The following is a 22,904-nucleotide window of genomic DNA, read 5'->3' on the forward strand; positions in this document are numbered from 1 at the left end:
GTTGGCTTGGGTTAACAAGTATAGACAATAGGCTGCTCTGCCTATGAAGTAGCCATGCTTTTTGTTCTTTACTTCTCTAATAAACTTGCTTTCACGTAAAAAAAGTATAGATAATAAAAAGACCTACCTCATGGCAACAGTTGAAAGATTGTTAGACTATGTCAAGTGTTTAGAATAGGCCCTAGCCCTATGTAAATGTTTTATATTATTTATTTAATTACAATTTCTATGGATTTATTGTATTAATGTTGTACTGTAACACCTAAAGTTAGACTTTTTACTCACCAATGTTCAGCTTTTCTTCTCTAATTTAATTATTTAAGGCTATAAATTTACATCTGAGCACTATTTTACCTGTATTCCAGTACAGGTTTTGAGAAGGAGAATTTTATCATTAATGTCTAAATGTCTAATTTCCATTATAATTTCCAATTGGACCCAGAAGTTACTGATTATTAATTGGCTTTCTTACTAGATTTCAAAAGCATTTTTCTAGTTATCTCTTTATTTTTTAAGTTATTGCATTAGATGCATTGTAATCACAGAATATTTTGTTTTTTTTTGTAAAGATCTGCAACTAGCTTTATGTCTTAGGATATAGCCAATTCTCACGGAGACTTTGTGTTTTATGTTTGTACAACAGATTTAGCTTATTTGTTTCTTCAGATCTCCTATGACCCTATTTATAGCTTTTATTTTATGTGTTCTACAAGTTATTAAGAAGGTAAGGAAAATCCCTCCAATATAATGGCACATTTTCTAATTCTCCTTGTTATTAAAAATGTTGCTAAATATATTCTTAGATGTATCAACTCAGAACATGTTTCTACTGAGTTGAAACATTCATATGCACTTTTCTTCCCTAGGGTGCTTCTTGCCAAAAAATGTCATTTTTTATCTTATTAATGTAGTCTAATCAGCATTCTTTTGGTGTGTAATTGATTAGTATTTGCCTCGTATGTTTTCAATGTATCCATTTAGATTTACTAATAATGTATTTGCTACCTTATTTGCTTATCTTTTCACTGTTTTCATTTCAGACATTACACATAGAATCACTTTCAGGAAACATCTTACTAGTTGCCTTAGAGAGGGTCTGTGGTGTCTAACCCTCAATTCTTGTTTATCTAAAAATGCCCATATACTGTTCTCAGTTGCAATATTTTCAGTTCTTATAAAAATCTGAGTTATATAATTTTTTTCTTTTATAAGCACTTTATTTTTTTTCAGTGTCTACTGAATTCTTATGGCTAAGTGGGTTTTCATAAGAATTCTCTCATGCCATTGAGGATAATCTCTATACTTTCCTCTAGATGTTTTTTAAAGCTTAGTTTTCCTCTTCTTAATTCTTTCTCTCAGTTTGTTCAGTAATGTTGATTAGAGACATCCTATTTCTTATTTTCACTTTCATTTTTCTCGAAACTTTAAAAATCTATTTACTACTCTGTGTTGTATTCAGAATAACATCTTCAGATTTATCTTATGCTCACTAATGTTTCTTCAGATATTCATAATCTGATATTGTACCTGTCCAATTAGTGTTTATTTCAATTACCTTATTTTTCCCTTTAGTTTCCTTTAAAATCTGCTTCTTTTTATATAACAATTTTGTTGAACATATTTTAATAACTTACATCATTTCAATATAGATATTTTATATTTCATCTGGTAATTCTAATATCTGATATTTTTATGGACCTCACTCTGCTCTCTGCTTTTGATGTCAGCAGCAGTCAGACAGGTTCTTAGACAGAAAGGTACAAGTCCCCAGTGAGGCCCAACCTTCAAGCCAGGGATGCCCTGAAGCCTGGCGGCCACATTGCCAGTTCTGTGTGGAGTCCATGACAGAGTGGGCACTTCCTTGATCCCTTTTGGCCAATCAGATGATGCAAAAGCCCACCTATGGACAAATCAGCATGCACTTTCTCTCACACATGGACTAATCAGCATGCACTTCCTCTATTCTGAGCCCATAAAAACCCCAGACTCAGCCAGCCTCAGTAGGAGCTACCCACTTTGAGTCACCCGCCACTGAGAGCTGTTCTGTCACTCAATAAAACTCTTCTCTGCTCACCCTCCAGTTGTCCATGTAATCTCTTTCTACACTTTCCTGGCCCACTTACTGGAGCTGTGGGTGGTGACATGTTCCCATTCACCAGACTGGAAGTGAAGAATGGTGACCCTTCTGGGGCCCCAGACCTCGGGATTCCCTGAGACACAGCTGTAACACTATAGCCCTCCCAACCTCCACCAGCATCAGGTGGGCACACCATGTGATGGGAGGCAGCAGCAGGACGGGGCCACCTAAGAAGCCATGGGTTGAAGTGAGGTGGCAGGACTCAATGAGCTGTAACACAAATGAGCTGAAACATGCCCGCCAACTTTTGCCATGCTGCAGGTGATGGCAATGAAAGAGTTGTAACATGCGCCTTGCTAAACCCTTTGGGCTCTGTGATTGCTGACATCTCTGAGTTTTTGGGGGCCACCAAGTTCCTCTCATCTGGACACCGATGCCCACAGCAGAAACCATTTCCAGTATGCCTGGTTCAGCGGCAGCCTTGCACAGAGCTGATGCCTGTGCTGGCATTTGGAGCTGCCTGCCAAGCCACAACAGCTGGCACAGCTGGCTGTGCACAGTGACCAGACGCTGTGCTCACATACTCACACACTTCTCACCATTTCATGCCTGGCACACCCTCGATGGGCATGGAATCTGGGCCAGTAGCATGAGTCAAGTGCAGCCTGCCTGACAGAGTGGGTGAAATGAGCAAAACTCAAGCAGAGGTGCGACTGGCTACAGAGGTTTCCAGCAGACAAAGCAACACTCAAAGGATCCTGTGATATTTCGTCTGCTAGTCCTGAATAGTGCTTCCTTTTTCTATCGTGTTTTTTGTGATTTGTGACTATGAGTTTATATTCACTGAACTTTACTGTGGCAATGCTTTTTGGCCTGATTTGAAATTGAGTTTCTGCAGAGAATGTTTGCTACCGCTTCTGTCAGGCATTTAAAGGCATTACTGGCCCACTTTTAAATTAAATTTCAGCTTTTAGGTGTTTTCTATCTACAAAGTTGTATAAATTTATGACGCAAACCTGCAAAACCATGTTTATGTACTTTTAATATTATTCTTTCTCCTCACTCAGGGCAGTATTTCTTAAGATCATCAGATGAGGGCAAGTGGGTTTATTTTTCTATTTTACTTTAATATGATCATATTCTTTGGGACACTTAAAATATGATAAGTTAAGGATCCTATTTTCTTTCTTGAATTTTCTGCAGAACAGGAAAAACGACTTTTCAGTACCATGTTGTAGAAATGAGAATATGCATGTAACTACTGGGAAATAACTACGCCACAGTCAACAACGTATCTTTTACAGATTGAAGGGAAAATTGATTTTTTTAAGATCACAATTTACAAGAAAAATCTCTCACAACTCTAATCAAAAGTGATATCAAAGAGCCATGAAAGCAAGAAGGCAATGTTAAGCGAAGAACTTTGGTTGCCTTATTAACTCTCTATACTTAATTGTGGTCCAATTGGTTACCCATTTTAGTTGCTGAAGGTTTTGTTTTTGCTTTTGTTTTGAGCAGTTCAAATCATGTATGAGTATTAATATTTCAAAGCTTTCCATCTTTGATAGAAGCAATTTTTTAAAATGAAAAAAATCACTTATTTTCTTTCAAAAGAATTAAAGTCATTTTACCTAAAAAAATACCATTTAAATCCATTAGACTTCTAAAAAAAATAAATCTTAGATACATTATGAGCTATCAGTGACATTATTTTCTTGTATTTTGAAACATTATTTAAGCACTCACCATTACTTACAATTATTTCTAACTATGGTAAAAAAAAGACAAAAATAAGCAAAATTAAGAAGGATAGAATAGCCAACCGGGGTCCTGAAATACTAAATTATCTTTCTCATTGTGTTATACAAAGTATGTCATCATCTTTCAAGGAGTTATTGGACAAAAATGGAGACACCATTTTTGTCATCACTTTGAAATTTCATTTAACGTAGTTGCAAATCCAGAATTTTCCAAATTCTGTATTTAATGAGAAAGAGAAAACATTAACATAAGAAAGCATATATTATTACTAAATGAATCAGGAGATAAATACAATGCGACAGAGAACAGCTCTTTGAATGTTAAAGGTTTCATTAATCCTATCAGTGAACTTTCAGGCTGAATCTTCAGATGATGTTGTCCTAAATACATTTTCTTAAACTTAAAAACCATGAATAAACAGTACATTCCCAAGAACGAATGATAAGAGAGCATTATCACCTAGTCAGAAAGGACTTTATCTTACTTCAGTTAGATTTAAGACACAATTATCATGGAAGATTTTTTTTTAATATGCAAATACCTATTCTAAAAAAAAACTTTGTTGAAATCATTGCTATCTATGCTGCCATTTTTAACAATCTGAGTTTATGTCATAATATTGAGATGCAGGAATTTTACTTTAAACTACAGAATGCACATTTTGAAACTGATATTTTTCTTACATGTTTATGTGCTTTCTTTAATAAAGCATTGATTCTCATGTTGCTATAAAATAGAAAACTCAGCTTACATTTTCAGCTATTAGTGTGTGTAACATATAATTACATATTGAACCTTTAAGGAAGAGTTGAAACTCCACTGAACTCATGTTACTTAAAGTTCACAAAGTGAATATTGAAAAAATATGACTATCTCTACCTCAATAACCCAGACCTGACACCTTCTTTAAAAATTCTTCAGGGACAAAATCAAATAAAAAAACCAAAAGAATATCTGTTTTGCATTTACACAATTGTTGATAAATATACTGTTTAATAAAAGTTGTTGAGGCCAACTCTACTCTTTGTTTAGGGACATTTTCTAATTCTTCTACATTGTCTATTATTACATCAGCTTACTAGGATAATAGCTGATTATCTGTCATCATGGGGTATAACATTTAATGGAATAATTCTGAAAGAGGTCCTGGCCATATCCACAGATCTTAAGTGAGTTCAGAAGCAGAACTTAAAATTCGTACCTTTGACATCGGTGTATGGTCAGTCACTGACCTTGGTTCTCGTTTCTTCTGACATATGTTACCAAGCAAAAGGGTCTCACTGCCTGATGCACTAGAAGCCAATACCATGACACAGTGGTTTTTGAGGAAAAAAATAAAGCTTTATATTGAAAGTTTACTCACATGGAGAAAGGAGTCAAGCTCAAATATTTCTCTTTGTGCTGGTTTTAGGTCAGTATATTAAAAAATATTCAGAAGTGGATTCTGAGATTAGTAGGTGATTGGTGGAAGGAAAAGCAGGTCTGGAAAGTCTTTGCATATGCAAAGTTATCGCTTCATGTTACCTAATGAGGTAATGACAAAATTATTGGGCTTACAGGATAGTATATAAAAAAGCAACTTGCTTAAAAGCTGAAACTGGAACTGTACCCCAAAGAGTAAGAAACTAGAAACTAACATGTATTCTTGAGTTTGCAGGATAGCAGATAAGAAAAGAACAACTTGTTGAAACACTGAAACTCCCTCTGCTTATGAGATAAAGAGAAATCTGGCTGAAATCTATTGGGGCCAAGATGGTTGACTGGAGTTTACATAGAATGAGCTTGCTGACATCACAGCCTGAATTTCCACACGTGTTTCATATTAACTCTCTCCAAATTTGCTGTTAGGTGGAGGCACCTAACAGCCATAACGGAAGCCTATTTTAAGAGTGACCTTATGGTCTAAGAAGAATGTCTGCTCTGAATTCTGAGCAAGGAATCCAGAAGTGGCCAGCTCACTGATTCACTCCTTATCTGTGAAGGATGTCTGAACACCCAGCCCATTCCTTAGAAAGCAGACTGTACAGGGAATTGAAGTCCTATATTTTGAGTTAAATGGGAGTCACTAGGTGGAGGTTGCTGAAAATGCTGTATAAACTGCATGCTTTTTACAAACAATAGTGGTTCTCCTGTCCAGCCCACTACCACTAGACTGCCCCATATATAATTCTCCTCAATAAATCTTATGTCTAATTCACTGAGTATCTAGTTCAGCCTCTCAGATATGGTTTCATCCATATTGGAGTCAATAGGGGTCTGCAACAACAATGGGTCACATGGGCAAATTTGGAGAGAGTTAATATGAAACACGTGTGGAAATTCAGGCTGTGATGTCAGCAAGCTCATTCTATGTAAACTCCAGTCAACCATCTTGGCCCCAATAGATTTCAGCCAGATTTCTCTTTATCTCATAAGCAGAGGGAGTTTCAATGTTTCAACAAGTTGTTCTTTTCTTATCTGCTATCCTGCAAACTCAAGAATACATGTTAGTTTCTAGTTTCTTACTCTTTGGGGTACAGTTCCAGTTTCAGCTTTTAAGCAAGTTGCTTTTTTATATACTATCCTGTAAGCCCAATAATTTTGTCATTAGTTTCCTTAACTGTTTGGGGCACAATTTCACATGTGCTCCCTCCTTCCCTTTGCTTTGGTCATCTTTTATATTCTCCCACTTCCTATGACAGCATTTACCTGTTTTTTCTCACCCAACTATGTAAACTCCATGGTTAACTTTAACTTACCCTTAGGTCATGAAATTTACTTCTGTCTTATTAGTTTCCCTGCTGTATCCTTGGATGTGTTGCATAATTATCTCAGATGTTATCAATATTTTTAAATGGGACCCTTGACTCTATCCCCTTGGCTAGTACTGAGATGGGTTCCTAAAGACAACAGGTTTAGGATCATCCCTCTTGCTCGATCTATTATGGCACCAAATCCTTAAATCTCTGATGACCTATTTATTTCCTGTTCTCAACAAGCATTTATTAAAAACTTTCTATACCAGATTTCATACTAGATACAGTTTGCTCTTGAGGACCTCAAAATGTACCACAGTGGTTCTAAATTTTGACAGCATGTAATGATAAGTTCTTTTGTATTTAAATTCTTTAAAAAAATTTTTTTTTAAGTTCCAGGATACATGTGCAGAACACGCAGGTTTCTCACATAGGTATACACATGCCATGGTGGTTTGCTGCAACTATCAACCTGTCATCTAGGTTTTAAGCACCGCACGCATTAATTATTTGTCCTAATGCTCTCCCTCCCCTTGCTGATATCTTGGCCTTATGCACAGCCATTTTAATTCCATAAAGCCAAGGGAGGTGCATGGAAAAAATTACTCCCGGTGAATCTAACACTCATCTATATATAGGGATAGACAGGAAACCAATTAAAATGGAGCCAAATATATGTGCTAAGACAGTTTACTCTCAAACCCCAGGCACAAAAGCCTGGAGAGGTTGCCCAAAATTAGTTGAGTAGATGTTCTTTCCTCGCATTTAGCATGAGCTAGAATTGTCCAGTCACACCTAGGCCGTAATAACCTTACCAATATGTTGAAAGGGAGAACATTGAAGTTAAAACATTTTCTCTGGAATCAACCTGTCACCTAGGTGAACTTGAGCAAGTCATTTAGCCTTTGTGAGCTTCAATTTCTTACTTGCAGCATGGTTATTAAATGTTATTATCTTTTAGGGGTTTGGGGATATTTGAATATAATATTGTATGTTCATGCTTAAAGCAATGTCCAGTGCATAACCAATATATAATAAACGCAACATACTCATTTTTTCTAAGAAAACAATATCAGATGATTTTCTAAAAAACTGTAAAGTAATTACTTAAAGCATTAATACATTTTGTATTGTAATTTACGTATTTTTGCATTCCTTTTTACCTTATTGATCAAAGTAAGTGAATGAAGGTGAGCCTCTCCTGAAGGTATAGATGAGGGCCCCCTTATGATAATCAATTGTGAAGCCCTGAAATAAACAGGTCTGGGATTCACTGATCCATGGGGTTGCCTGACAGAAAAATGATTTAAACTGCATAGATTTACTAGAAGATAATCTGTGCCCTCATATTCACTATACATAGTTTTACTCTCCTGAAGACACTGAGTTCAACAAGCCTTGTCTGCTAAAGAATATCAGATAAAGCACCACAAATAAGCTAGTTAAAACAATAATCTTAATTTCAAAAACAATGAAAACTCAAGTGGACTTAGAATGTTGCAAAACAACTAGAAAAAAAAAATGAATTTCAGCTATTCTCAGCTATTTATAAAAGCCCAGAAGTGTTTATGCTTATATGAGATTGGTTATTAAAAATGTGAGTTGGCTGGATGCAATGACTCACACCTGTAATCCCAACACTTTGGGAGGCCGAGGCGGGTGGATCACCTGAGGTCAAGTGTTCGAAACCAGCCTGGCCAATATGGTGAAACCTCGTCTCTACCAAAAGTACAAAATTAGCTGGCTGTGGTGGAGCATGCCTGTAATCCCAGCTACTCGGGAGGCTGAGGCAGGAGAATGGCTTGAACCTGGGAGGTGGAGGTTGCAGTGAGCCAAGATTGCCTCATTGCACTCCAGCCTGGGCAACAACAGTGAAACCCCATCTCAAAAAAGAAAAAAAAAACCTGAGATATAAAAATTTTAACCCCCCATTGCTTTTAATCTGTACCATGTAAAATACAAAGATGTTATATAATGTTAACTCTAGGGATGTTAAGTAGTAAGTCAACGTATCAGGCAGAGACCAGTCAGAAAAAAAATAGAACCTAAAATGAATATTTCAATGGAATGAAATAGTTGCCAAAGAGTAAAAAAGATGAAAAGGTGCAGGTTTAAAAGAAAACGGTGGCTGGGGGCAGTGGTTCATGCCTGTAATCCCAGTACTTTGGAAGGCCAATGTGCGTGGATCACTTGAGGTCAGGAGTTCAAGACCAGCCTGGCCAACATGGTGAAATCCTGTCTATACAAAAAATATAAAAAATTAGCCAGGTGTGGTGGTGCACACCTGTAATCCCAGCTACTCAGGAGGCTGAGGCAGGAGAATCACTTGAATTTGGGAGGTAGAGGTTGCAGTGAGCTGAGATCGTGCCACTGCACACCAGCCTGGTTGACAGAGCAAGACTCAGTCTGAAGAAAAAAAAAAAAAAAGCAGATGGTGAAGCTGCCACCAGCGTTAGGGAGGAGGTGGAGCTGCCCCAGCCTTGGAGTCAAGGCTTTTGGTGTAAATAAGAACCACAGATGAGATCAAGCTATTTAGAAATGCATCCTGAACTAGAGCAAAAGATGAATGTTTCCTCCAGCCCTTCACCCTACTAATTGTTTTCTGGTAACTGTCATTGCCTAGCAGGCAGGAAAGTAGTTGGTTAAGAGAGAAGAAAGAGGAAAGAAGTTGGTTAAAAGATCAGAAAGAAAACAGGCAAAGGTCAACACAGTGAGAATATAAGGAAATAAATTACAATGTACTAATGACTTTCTGAAGATCTGTTATAGAACAACTAGGAGTATGTGTTCACATACTCCCAGAGGCTTGTTCTATGTAGCATCCTAAAATTAATGTCCCATAATTACCTGGCCCATGGTTTCTTTATTTTCTTTAAGTGTTCTTGTCATAAATAAATAACATAATTAACTTAGAAAAAAAAACTTGAATGCATTTATTAAAAATCAACTCTGTATTTAATTTAAAGCAAAATTAAATGTCACTCAAAAATACAGCTAAAGTTAAATGTGAAAGAAACCAACTTGTAATCATGCATTAAGGACATGTTAATGGTTTGAGGCAGTCTTATGTTTGAATACCCTAGAGCCTGGTGGATAATTATATCCTTGTGCCTCTAATAAGGTAGACAACAGCAATCGGGAGATTTTTCAGAATATATTCTCCTCTTGCACTCTCTAAACAGGCTTAGAAATGAAAAAAAAATCTCTAAATAATGACAAAAGTTAGCATGAAATAAAATCTAGTGTACTCTAATTTGTTTAGATTGGCCATTTTCTGAAAGTTGTATTCGATTCCTTGCATTCTGTACTGTTCTACGCACTACTGAAAATAATTGACATTATCAGTAATCTCCATCAGGTAAGAAAACCATCAATGTCTAACTCAATGTGTTGGGTGAATTTAACTCTTACTCATTTGTGAGACAAAGTGCGGGAATTCATTAAACCTCTTTGAATACAGTTTCACCATTTAAAAATTAGAAAGGAAGTAATGAAAGTCATTTAACATGAACATATTTAAAGGACATTACTAAACTCTCAAAATCTCATGTGGAGGTATTTATCCCATTTCATAGAGAAGGAAAGACACCAAAACTAAGAGAGGTCAAAATAGCAGTTTCCTACAGTAATAGATGGGCAAAACCACAATTTTGGCAAAACCACTGCCCCACAATATAATATTAACTAATACTATTAGAAAGTACCAGGCATATTTCTAAGAATTTTTGAAAATTAACTCAATGAATAATCAAATAATAACAAGAAGCAAACAAAGAAAAAGAAATCCCAAGAATTCTATATGGATGAAAACTAGGAAGCACAGAGGGATTAAGTAATTTGTTCAAGGTCACACAGCTATTAAGTGGCAGAACCTTCAACTAGTTGGGCCCTAGGGTCTTCACTGTCAAATAATGTTATATTATCTCTCAACAGACTGTATAGGGATGTCGTGAAGATCATGTAAGTCAATATATGGGAAAATATTCATGGGATATAAAATGCTACATATACATAAATTATCATTTTAATGCCTAACCAGAGAAAAGTATCTAATAAACATCCATTGCAGTATTATAACAAAAATCACATTCAGTTACTCTTTGCTTTTGAACAATAATATTACACAGTAGAGACAAGCAATGCTTTCATTTGAGTAAAGATGTACTGTATTTTTTCACTGGACTTAATATCCAGATTTTTATTCTAGTATGCCAATTTCTGCTTCAAATGGTCCCAGCTACTTCTCTAATGTTACCATTTCTTATTCTCTCCTGGCTCACACGTATTGAAGCAGATGAGTTTTTTAAGAGTATGTCCTAATGGTATAAGCTGAATCTTGCCTTATCTCTTTCCTCTGCCTGTGAGGCAATTCTTCCTGATCTCCTCATGAGCTGATACCACTAGTATTCAAATCGCTTCTTCAGAGGTCCTTACCTGATCTTTTATTCTGAAGTAGACCCTCCACCATGCTCTAGTCCATTGTCTTGCTTTCATTCTCTACAAAGTAATAATGCATATCTATTTTTTTTCTTTTTTATAGTCACAGATTTTCATGCTCAACAGGAAGCACTCTCCTTGAGAGGAAGCTTTGTCACCCTCCACTGACTGACATATAAAAACATTTCATAATGTGGGTGATAAATGAATGAACAAATTATAAATAACCAAACAAATATAAATTATGTGAATATAGAAAGCATTGTTCTAATAAGAAAAAAGTCATGGGTTAGATCTTTATGAGAAGCAATTCACTTTACCAGAGTTGCAATACTGAAAATTAACTCAGTGTGAAATTTTATAATAGCAGTTGAAATATAAAGTTAAGTATGAGTATAAATGAATAAGCACATATCCACAGCATTTCATAAAATTTACCTTAGAACGAATGTCATTTTTGGTATTATGTCAAAGACAGTGTTAACAAAAGTGAAGAATGAAAAATGTTATGTTGTTGCATTCTAGGTATACAAATAAACACAACTTATTTAAATTAGTTTAAAAATTAAATTCAATACAATTAATTTGATTTTAAAAATTCATAAACGACCCCTTCAGGGAAAAGTAAAGGAAGAAAGAATTTACAAAACAACTAGAAAACAAGTAACAAAAGGGCAGAAGTAAGTCCTTACTTACAAATAATTACTTTCAATATAAATGGATTAAGTTCTCCAGTTAAAAGACATAGAATGGCTGAATGGATAAAAAAACAAGAACTATATGCTACCTGAAACAGACAAACTTAACATGTAAATACATGTATAGATTGAAAGTAAAATGATGGACAAAAAATATTCCACAGAAATGTAAACCAAAAAGGAGCAGGAGTTGCTATACTTATCTCAGATACCTTAAGCCAAAAGGCATAAAAAGACACAAAGAAGGCTATTATCTAATAGTTAAGTGGCCAATAAACCAAGAGGTTATAACAACTATAAATATATATGCACCAAAATAGGAACACCTAAATTTATAAAGCAAATATTAATAGAACTAAAGAGACTACAATACAATAATAGAGATTTCAACCACCCCACTTTCAGCAATAAAATGATCATCCATATGTAAAATCAAGAAATATCAGAGTTCCCATCCAGCAGTCAAAGAATATGTATCATTCCCAATAATACCTAGCACATTCTCCAGGATACATTATACTTTAGGCAATGAAAAAGCCTTAACAGTTTTTTAAAATTTAAATTACAGTAAGTATATTTCCTAACCACAATAAAATAAAACTAGGTAATCAATGTCAGAAACTGTCAACCCCATAGATATTAAACAACATGATCCTGAGCAACCGATGGACCAACGAAGAAATGTTAAAAAATAAAAAAAATTCTTGGAACAAATGAAAGTGGAAAAACAATATGCCAAAACCTAGAGATACAGCAAAGGCATTCTAAGAGGAACACTTACAGCAATTATTGCCTACCCCAAAAATGTAACTGGTACCAAAGATCTCAAATAAACAACATGTCATTGCACTTCTAGGAACTAGAAAAATAATTCCAGAAGAAGTATAAGGAAATAAATAATAAAGATAAGACCATTCATCAGTGCAACGGACCTTAAAAAATACAAAAGATCAATAAAGTGAAGAACTAGTTTTTTGAAAAGATAAACAAAATCAACAAATATTTACTAGACTAAGAAAAAAAGAGATATGACTCAAATACAGCCAGAGATGGAAAAGGAAACATTACAACTGGTACCAAGGAAATACGAAGGATCACTAAAGACTATTATGTAGAAATATATGCTAAAAAATTAGAAAACTTAGAAGAAATGGATAAATTCCTAGACACATACAAACTACAAAAATTTAATAATAAAGAAATAGAAAACTTGGGACCAATAAGGAGTAATGCTGTTGAATCAGTTATAAGAAGACTCCTAGCAAAGAAAAGCCCAGGACCTGATGGATTTACTGCTGAGTTGTACTAAACGTTTAATTAAGAACTAACAGTAATTTTTCTCAAACTATTTCAAATAAATGAAATAGAAAGAATTCTTTCAAACTCATCCTATGAAGTCAGCATTACCCTGATACCAAAACCAAAGATATACACACACAAAAATAAAACTATAGACCAAAATCCCCGTGAACATGGATGAAAATATCCTCAACGAAATATGAGTAAACTGAATTCAGTAACATATCAAAAGTGTCATTTACCATAATAAAGTGGTATTCATCTCAGGTATGCTAGGATTTTTCAACATACGCAAATCAATAAACATGATACATAGCATTAACAGAAACGGAGGACAATAATCATACAGTCATCTTAATAAATGCAAAAAAGCATTTAATACAATTGAAAATCTCTTCATAATAAAACCCTAAACAATTTAGGCATAGAAGAAACAGACCTCAACACAATACAGTCAATACATGAGAAACCATCAACTAGCACCCTAATGAATGGAAAAAAAGTTGAAAGCTTTTTCTCTAAAACTTGGGAACAAAACAAGGATGCCCAGTTTCACCAGTTTTATTCAACATGGTACTGAAAGTCCTTGCCAGATAAATTCAGTAAGAAAAACATATAAATTTCATCCAAATTGGAAGGGAGGAAGTCAAATTGCTCTTTTTTGTAGATGATATAATCTTAGATATATCCAATCCTACAGATCCTACCTAGAATTTGTTAGAATTAATAAACAATTTTAGTAAAGTTGCAGGATCCAAAATCAATATACAGAAATTAGCAGCATTTCTATACACCAATAGCAGATGATCTAAAAAAATAAAAATATCCCATTTGTAATTGTTGCCAAAATAATAAATATATAGGTGTCAATGTAACCAATAAGGTGAAACATTGAAAGCTATAAAATAGTGATGAAGAAATTAAAGAGGACACAAGTAAAGAGAAAGACAACTCATGTTTTTACATTGAAAGAATTAATATTGTTAAAATGTTCATACTACCCAAAGTGATCTACAGATTTAATGCAATTCCCAACAAAATACCAATAGATTTTTTACAGAAAATGAAAAAACATCATAAAATTTGTATAGACAAACAAAAGACTCCAACTAGCTAAAGCAATTTTGAGGAAAATAAAGCTGGAGACATCACACTACCTGACTTAAAAATATACTAGAAAGCAATAGTTACTAAAACACATGGGAATGGCATAAAAATAGACACATAGACCAATGGAACAGAATAGACATGCAAAATCTATGCATTTACAGCCGACTTATTTTTGACCCTCTGCAAAATCTATGCATTTACAACCGACTTATTTTTGACAAAGCTAACAAGAACATACATTGAAGAAAAACCAGTGCCTTCAATAAACGGTCCTGAGAAAATTCGATATCCATATCCAGAAGAATTAAAATAGACACCTATCTCTGAGCACTTACAAAAATCAACACAAAATGAATGAAATAATTATAAGATACAAGACTACCAGAAGAAAACAGGGGAAAGGCTTCATGACATTGATCTGTGCAATGAATTTTTGAATAAAACCTTAAGAGCACAGACAACAAAATCAAAAATAGACAAATGGGATTAAATCGGACTCAAAAGCTTGTGCACAGCAAAGGGAATGATCAACGCAATGAAAAGGCAAACTACAGAATGGGGGAAAATGTCCACCAGCTGTGCATCTAATAAAGAGTTAATTTATAAAATATATAAGGAACTCAACTCAATAGCAAAAACTACAAATAATTCAAATTAAAATTAAAATCCTTCAATTCGAAAATGGGTAAAAGTCTCAATATACATTTCCCAAAAAAACAGCAAATGGCCACCAGGTATATGAAAAAAATGCTCAATATTACTAATCATCAAGCGAATGCAAATCAAAACCACAATGAGAATCATTTCCCACTATCCCAGTTTGTATGGCTATTACAAAACAGATAAAATATAACAAACACTGGTTGGGATGTAGAGAAAAACACACTCTTATAAACTGCTGGTGGGAATGTAAATTAGTACAGCCATTTTGGACAACAGTATGGAGGTTCCTCAAGAACTTAAAAATAAAACTAGCAGTCCCACTACTGGGTATATATCCAAAGGAATTGAAATCAGCATGTCAAACAGATATCTGCAGTCCCCGGTTTATTGCAGCACAATTCACAATGGCCAGCATATAGAACCAACCTAAGTGACCATCAATAAATGAATGGATACAAACAATGTGGTATATATAAACAACAGAATACTATTCAGCCATAAAAATGAAAACCTCTCACGTGTGACAGTATAGATGAACTTAGAGGATATTTTGTTAAGTGAAATAAAACAAGCACAAAAGGACAAATTCTGCATAATCTCACTCACATGTGGAGTCTACAAAAGTTGATCTCACAGAAACTAGAGAACAGAGTAGTGGTTTCCAGTGGCTGGGGAGAACAGGGAGATGGGTTGTGTGGAGCAGTTGGTCAATATGCACAAAGTTAGGGCTAGAAAAAGAAATAAGCTTTGGTATTCTATTGTACAGTGGAGTCACTATAGTTCACAATAATACATTGTATACCTCAAAATAGCTAAAAGAAATAATTTTGAATGTTCTTACTACAAAGAAATGACAAGTTGTAGAGGTGACAGATATGCTCATTATTCTGATTTAATCATTACACAATCTATAAATGTACTGAAACAACACACTATATCTCATTAATATGTATAATTGTGTCAATTAAAAACAATAAATTTTACAAAAATAAAAGTCAAGCAAACATTAAATTCATTAAAATTAATTTGATTTTAAATATTCATAAAATATCCCTTCGGTGTAATAGAATACAATGGAAAAAAAGCAAATTATTATAAATATGCTTTTACTCCCATTCCACTTGTTCTTTTTAATTTTTTTCAAAATTATTTTGGTTTTAATTCTCAATAATTACTTCAAATCCATTGACTTCTGAAAATCAAATAGTTTGCTTTTTCTTTATTCATGTTCATTTACAGTCACATAAAGCACCTTTCTCTAAAGGCTTATTTTCTATTACTTGCTTTTATCACTGTTGATGTATGAAATAAGCCATTCAACTGAAAAACACATGTTTAAATTGTATAAGAATGACATTAACAATGAGGTTAATATGCATAAATACATATCTAGATCAAAGTAACTTTTTCTATGATTTACAAAAAATACAGTTTACATTAAGGCAGCAAGATCAATATGCTTCACCACTGTTAGTAGAAATGTGAATTACAGATAACAGTATGGAAACTGCCTCCATTACAGACAACAATATGTAAGCTGCTCAGAAAATTAAAAATAGAACTACATAATGCAATAATCCCACTACCAGGTATATATTAAAGGGAAATGACATCTGTTTGTCAAAGAGATATCTGCACTCTTGTTATTGAAGGACTGTTCATAATAGTAAAGATATGAAATCAACCTAAATGACTGTCAGTGATTAATCCCAAAATATATGGAGGTTAAATAACACATGGTTCAAAGAGTAAATCTCAAGACAAATCTAAAAATATTTTGAACTAAACGAAAATGAAGACACAACTTAGCAACAGTTATGTGATTGTGATGCAGCAAAAACAATGCTTAGGAGGAAATCCATAGCACTGAATTCCTATATCAGAAAATAAGAAAGATCTAAAATCAATCTAAGTTTCTCAGTGAAATTTTAAAAATAATAAGAACAAATTAAAGCCAAAGTAATGAGAAAAAAATGAAAGAATAGGAATCAGAGAAGAAATTAATAAAAGTGACAACAGAAAATTAATTAAAAAATCTAATAAACCCAAACACTAATTCTTTTAAAAGATCAATAGAATTGATAATTTTCTGACCCAGCTAACTAAGGAAACAGAGAGATGACATGACTTTCTAATATTAGAAATAAAAGAGGATACATCATACAGGTGTCATAGACATTAAGAGAGTAATAATGAAACATTAGGAAAAACTGTATGGCCCAAAGTTGATAACCTAGATAAAATGTACCAATTTTTTTGGAAAAGACAAATTGTAAAAACTCATAAAAGAAACATATCATCTGAATAAGCCTGTATCTATTAAGAAAAATGAATCAATAATTAATCACCTTAAAAAACAGAAAGCATCAGCCCCAAATGGGTTTGTTGGAGAATTCTAGCAAAAATTTTAAGAAAAAATTGTACCAGTTATCTACAACTTTTTCAGAGTATAGTCACATTGACAATACTTTCTAAATTATTCTATGAGAAAGCATTACCCTATTACCACAACCAGAAAATAACATTACAAGAAAAGAATAGTATAGGAAAATAAGAAAAGAATAGTATCGGAAAATATATCTCATGAACATGGATGCAAAAATCCTTAACAAAATATTAACATATTTAATATACAATTTGTAGAATTATACAACATAATGAAGTGGGATTTATCGCTGATAGACAAGGTTGGTTTAATATTTTAAAATCAATTAATCATCATTTCAACAGGCTAAAAAAATAAAAATCACACCATCATATCAACAGATGCAGAAAAAGCATTTGACAAAATACAACACTCATACATGATAAAAACTCTCAGTAAACTAGTAATATAGGAAAATTTTCTCAAGTTGATGAAGAATATTCACACAAAACTCCTCTACCTAACATCGTACTTAATCTTGAGAAAATCAAAGCTTTCCCACCAAGATTAGAAGCAAGGCAAGCATGTCCCCTCCCACCACACCTTTTCAACATCACACTGAAAGCACTAACTAATGCAATATAACAAGAAAAATAAATAAAAGGTACACAGATTGGGATGGAAGAAATCAAGCTGGCTTTGTTAGGAGATGACATGACCATCTGTGTAGAAAATCTGAAATAACCACCAAAAAAACTTTTGAAAGAAATAAATGATTACAGCAAAATTACAGGATATAAGGTTCATAAATAAAAATCAATCACTTTCCTATATATCATCAATAGACAAGTGGAATTTTGAATTAAAAACAGATTATAATTTACATTATCACCCTAACAATAAGATAATTAGGGATATATTTCACAAAATCTGTACAAGAACTATATGAGAAAAACTACAAAACTGTCTAATGAAATCAAAGAACTAAACAGACAGATATTCCATGGTTATAGATAAGAAAACTCAATAATATTAAGATGTCAGTTCTTCCACACTTAATCTATAGATTTGAAACAATCCCAATCAAAATATCAGCACGTTATTTTGTGCATATTGAGAAATTATTTCCAAAGTTTATTCAGGGAGGCAAAAGACCCAGAATAAACAACATATTGAAGAAGAAGAACTGACAGTACCCAACTTCAAGACTTACCATAAAGCTACAGTAAACAAGACAATGTGGTATTGGTGAAAGAATAGACAAATAGGTCAGTGGAACAGAACAGAGAGCCCATGTATAGACCCACGTATATATAGTCAGCTGATCTTTGACAAAGGAGTAAACGTAACACGATGGAGCAAACATGGTCAATCATTCAGCACTAAAAAAAACCACGAGCTATCAAGCCATAAAAATACATGGAAGCACCTAAATGCATATTACTAAGTGAAAGAAGCCAACCTGAAAATACGATATATTGTAAGATTCCAAATACACAACAATCTCCAAAACTATGGAGATAGTAAAAATTTCAGTGATTGCCCTGGGTTGGGGGATAGGGGAAAGAATGAACAGTCTTATACAAAGGATTTTTAGGGCAATGAATATACTCTGTATGATTCTACAGGGATGAATGCATCTTGTCACACATTTTTCCAAACCGATAGAATGTATACACCAAGGGTAAACCTTAATATAAACTACAGATTTGGAGTGATTATTAAGTGTCAGTGTAGGTTCATTAATTGTAACTAATGTACCACTCAGGTGGGGGATGTTGCAAATGAGGGAGCCTCTCCAGGTGTGGAGCCAGGAGATCTACAGGAAATCTTGAGAAAGTTTCCTATTAATTTTGCTGTGAATCTAAAATTCCTCTAAAAACAAAGTGATGCACACACACACATAGAGTTGATCATATCAACTTAGCTTATCAATTCAAGCAAATTTGAGAGGATTAATGCATCACAGTAAAGCAGAAGATTCTGTGTCAATAATTTTATGAAATAAAGTATTTAAATATTAATGTCATGTCTTCCTTCTAAATATTGCCCTTTAATTCATCTTTAACACTCCTAATTTTCTGTAAGGGCATCATGAGTGTTTAATGTAATGTCTGTGTCTTACTAGCTTTGGATTTATTTTATTCTTAGGCAGAATAAAATTCTTAATTTAATTTGACTTGCAATGTTAGAATATTGATGTTGAACAAATTTGTCATTGAAATAGCTGATGCCTAAATATGTATATTTAAAAGGTGTACTTTACAAAGCTATTGATTTATTCATTTATACTCTTCTTGTTCTGAAGGAATAATAAAGGAAACCTACACTTTAATAAAATTAGTATCCCCAGTCACCATCTAACATTCACTAATCTATTAGTATATCAATAATGTATCAAGAAAGATCCTTGAAAAGTGTAAAATACTCGTATGGATTTAGAAAATACTTATTTGGGGGAAAAGAGAATGTCCACAGTCTAATATGAAGATTTGGTGGGTCAGCAAAGTTAAAATTAGGAAGGATAAATACCATCTCTCTCAGAAAATATATTTATAATAAGAAAGCAGAATATATCCTGCATATATATTTGTTCTTTTTAGAGACAGAGTCTTGCTCTGTCACCCAGGCTGCAGTGCAGTGGCACAGTCATAGCTCACTGCAGCCTGCAACCTCCAATTCCTGGACTCAAGTGATCTTCCTATCTCAGCCACCAGAGGAGCTAAGACTGAAGGCATGTGCCATCAAGCCCAGCTAAGTTGTATACTTTTTGTTTTGTTTCTGGTTTTGTTGTTGTTTTTTGTTTGCTTTTTTTAGAAATGAATCTCACTATTTTGCCCAGGCTGGTCTCCAACTCCTGGCCTCAAGAGATCCTCCTGCCTTAGCCTCCCAAAGTGCTGAGATTACAGACATGAAATACCATGTCTGGCCCTGTGTTTGACTTGAAGGATCTTTCATATGTACTTATTTTGATATTTTACATATCTAATTTTCTGTACTTATTAGTTTTGCTAAACTCAATCCATGTAGGATAACTAATAAAATAAACAGTGGATTTAGTACAGTGTTTTCACTCCCAGGTAACATTTACAAGAGGCCATCTTTGTCACTTCAATCACCAATGAACATTACTCTTACTTCACCTTTGGTTTTGTTTGTTTGTTCATTTCTGACAGATTTTTTTCCTCAACCGAACTTACTCCACTGGTTTGTTCTTTGTTTTACAATTAAGTGAGAGATACATCTCTAATAATTTTAAACCAGAGACACCTTTATTTATTTGGTTTATGAGATTCATAAAACAACCAAATAAAACTAAAAATGCTCCTAAATTTGACCTAGAATGTGTCAGAATTTCTTCTTTGTTCAATAGGAAAACTTTAAAATTTCCTATTGTTTAAATAGAAAGAACATGTTTGTATGCAGACAACATACAACTGTGGTACAAAATGATGATGAACAGTTTTGTGACTGAGGTGAAAACAAAGTTTTGGGGAACAGTGAGAAGAAAATATGGATTTATTCTGACTGAAGATGAGGAAAAACTTGACAAAAGAGGGAAAAACTTAAGCTAGCCTTAGTGGGTAAGCAAATTTTTGACAGATAAGCATGTTGAAGAGTTTACTAGATATCTTAATATTTAAAAAATTGACTGTGCAACATTTTTGGCAGCTCTTTTCTTAATTAACTTTTTCCCCCCTTAAGCTCTGGGCAGACATTTAGCAATTCATCTTCTAGTGCTACAATGAAATAGGCAATTGTGATTAGAATTGTTAATAGCTCAATGTGAGGATAAAATACAAAAAAGATAAAAGACACAAGTCTAAGATAATAAAAAGCCATAGTTCACCAGAGATTAGATTCCCCATATTGCAGATTTTGCTATGTAGCCTTTAGTTAGGCATAAGACATCACTAAATGTATCCCATTTACTTGTTATGATGGTCTTTTAGGAAAAGAGAAAGCTATAGTATTTTGATGTTTTACCAGTTATACTCCAGTCTGGGAATAAACTTTCCCCAAGGAAGGTAAATTTCAATGTTCAATTGATAAAAAGATGGTTTTCTAAAATGTGCAGTTAATTATCCACTTACTTTCAAAACAATGAATTCTTTTTGGCTCAAATTTGCATCAAGAACCCTTTATATTTGATTATCACATCATGAATCTCCTTTGGTTCCCTATCTCATGAATCCCATCTATGCATTAAATTTCATGACAATATTCCAGTTTTAAATCAGTCATATTTTCTGTTGGTATGATTGTAAATTTAGAATATACTTATGCTGTTTATTTATTTTCACAAAAATTCCACATAAATAGGAAAAAAATCAGGGAGATTTTTGTGGGGAAATCAATATAGAAGATTTTCTTCCTGGCTTTAATATTTAGGTGATTTGTAAGCTAACAAAAAATGTCCCAGGAAGCAAGTGTGCTCATTATGAAAGTCGAAGTATCAGATATTTGCTAAACCTACTCTGATATTTTCTAGAACTAACTAAACTATAAAATTATATATATCCAATGCAAGTATATATTCTTTATTCACCTTTTACTAAAGGACCAAATGTATGTACCGTCTGAAATAATTTGAAGGAGGTGTCTGCTTTGGAAATTAGGAGAAAACAACATATTAAGGAGACCCTTATGTAAATGTGGGATCTCATGTTGTAACAACTTTGAAAGGACATATGACTACTCTAAAACTTAGAATGAGTAAACCTTTTATTATTTTCATCCCTAACAAAGCCTATTCTAAGTATGGGTCAAGAAGCTAAAGTTCCTTAAAGAGTAGAGGAACAAACTAGTTAATGAATACGAATTCTGCATGTCAACAGGAGCATAAAAAGTAGGCCTTGGGAGAGATAGTAGAGGTTCCAGAACCACTGAAAACTCTTGAAGGAACCGAACATGGTCATAAAGTTAGGCAGGAAGGTCATGGGCTAAATCCAGGAAACCATTTATTTGCATAATACAAGCAGAAAGAACAAACTTACTGGACTCAGGCTTCAGCATTGCATTTGTTGTCATCTTGAGCTGCCAGATTAACTAAAAGATGCGAAAAGAAAATGCTGAAGAAAAGAGGGAGATCTGGACATGATTACTACCTGAAAAATTTGGCTGATATTTAAACTTCATTTCTCCAAAAATCTCAGGGAAAAACAACAGCTGTAAGACAGGAAAATTTCAGCAGCTTCCTGAGACTAACACAACATGTTTTGGAGTTTCATTCTGCTAAGTAGGAGGGATTTTGTAAATATTTTGTGCTTGATGAAACTCTAGAAGGGTCAGGACTCATGAGTAAGGACAGTATTTTTCCTTAAGATAATATTCTTGCTTAAGAGATTTGCTTAAGCTATAAGATCAAAATGGAAACTCACTTAACACAGGGGTCCTCAACCCCTGAGCTATGAACCAGTACTGGTCCATGGCTTGTTAAGAACCAGGCAACACAGCAGGAGGTGAGTGGCAGGTGAGTGAGTGAAACTTCATCTGTATTTACAGCCACCCCTCATTACTCACATTACCACCTGGGCTCCACCTTCTGTCAGATCAGCAGTGCCATTAGATTCTCATAGGCATTCAAATCTTATTACAAACTGTGCATACAAGGGATATAGGTTGTTCACTCCTTATGAAAATCTAATGCCTGATGATCTGTCACTGTCTCCCATCACCCCCAAATGGAACCATCTAGCCTCAGGAAAACAAGCTCAGGGCTCTCACTGATTATACATTATGGAAACTTGTATAATTAT

Source organism: Nomascus leucogenys, chromosome 6 (assembly GCF_006542625.1).
Source record: "Nomascus leucogenys isolate Asia chromosome 6, Asia_NLE_v1, whole genome shotgun sequence".
NCBI classification, from domain to species: domain Eukaryota; kingdom Metazoa; phylum Chordata; class Mammalia; order Primates; family Hylobatidae; genus Nomascus; species Nomascus leucogenys.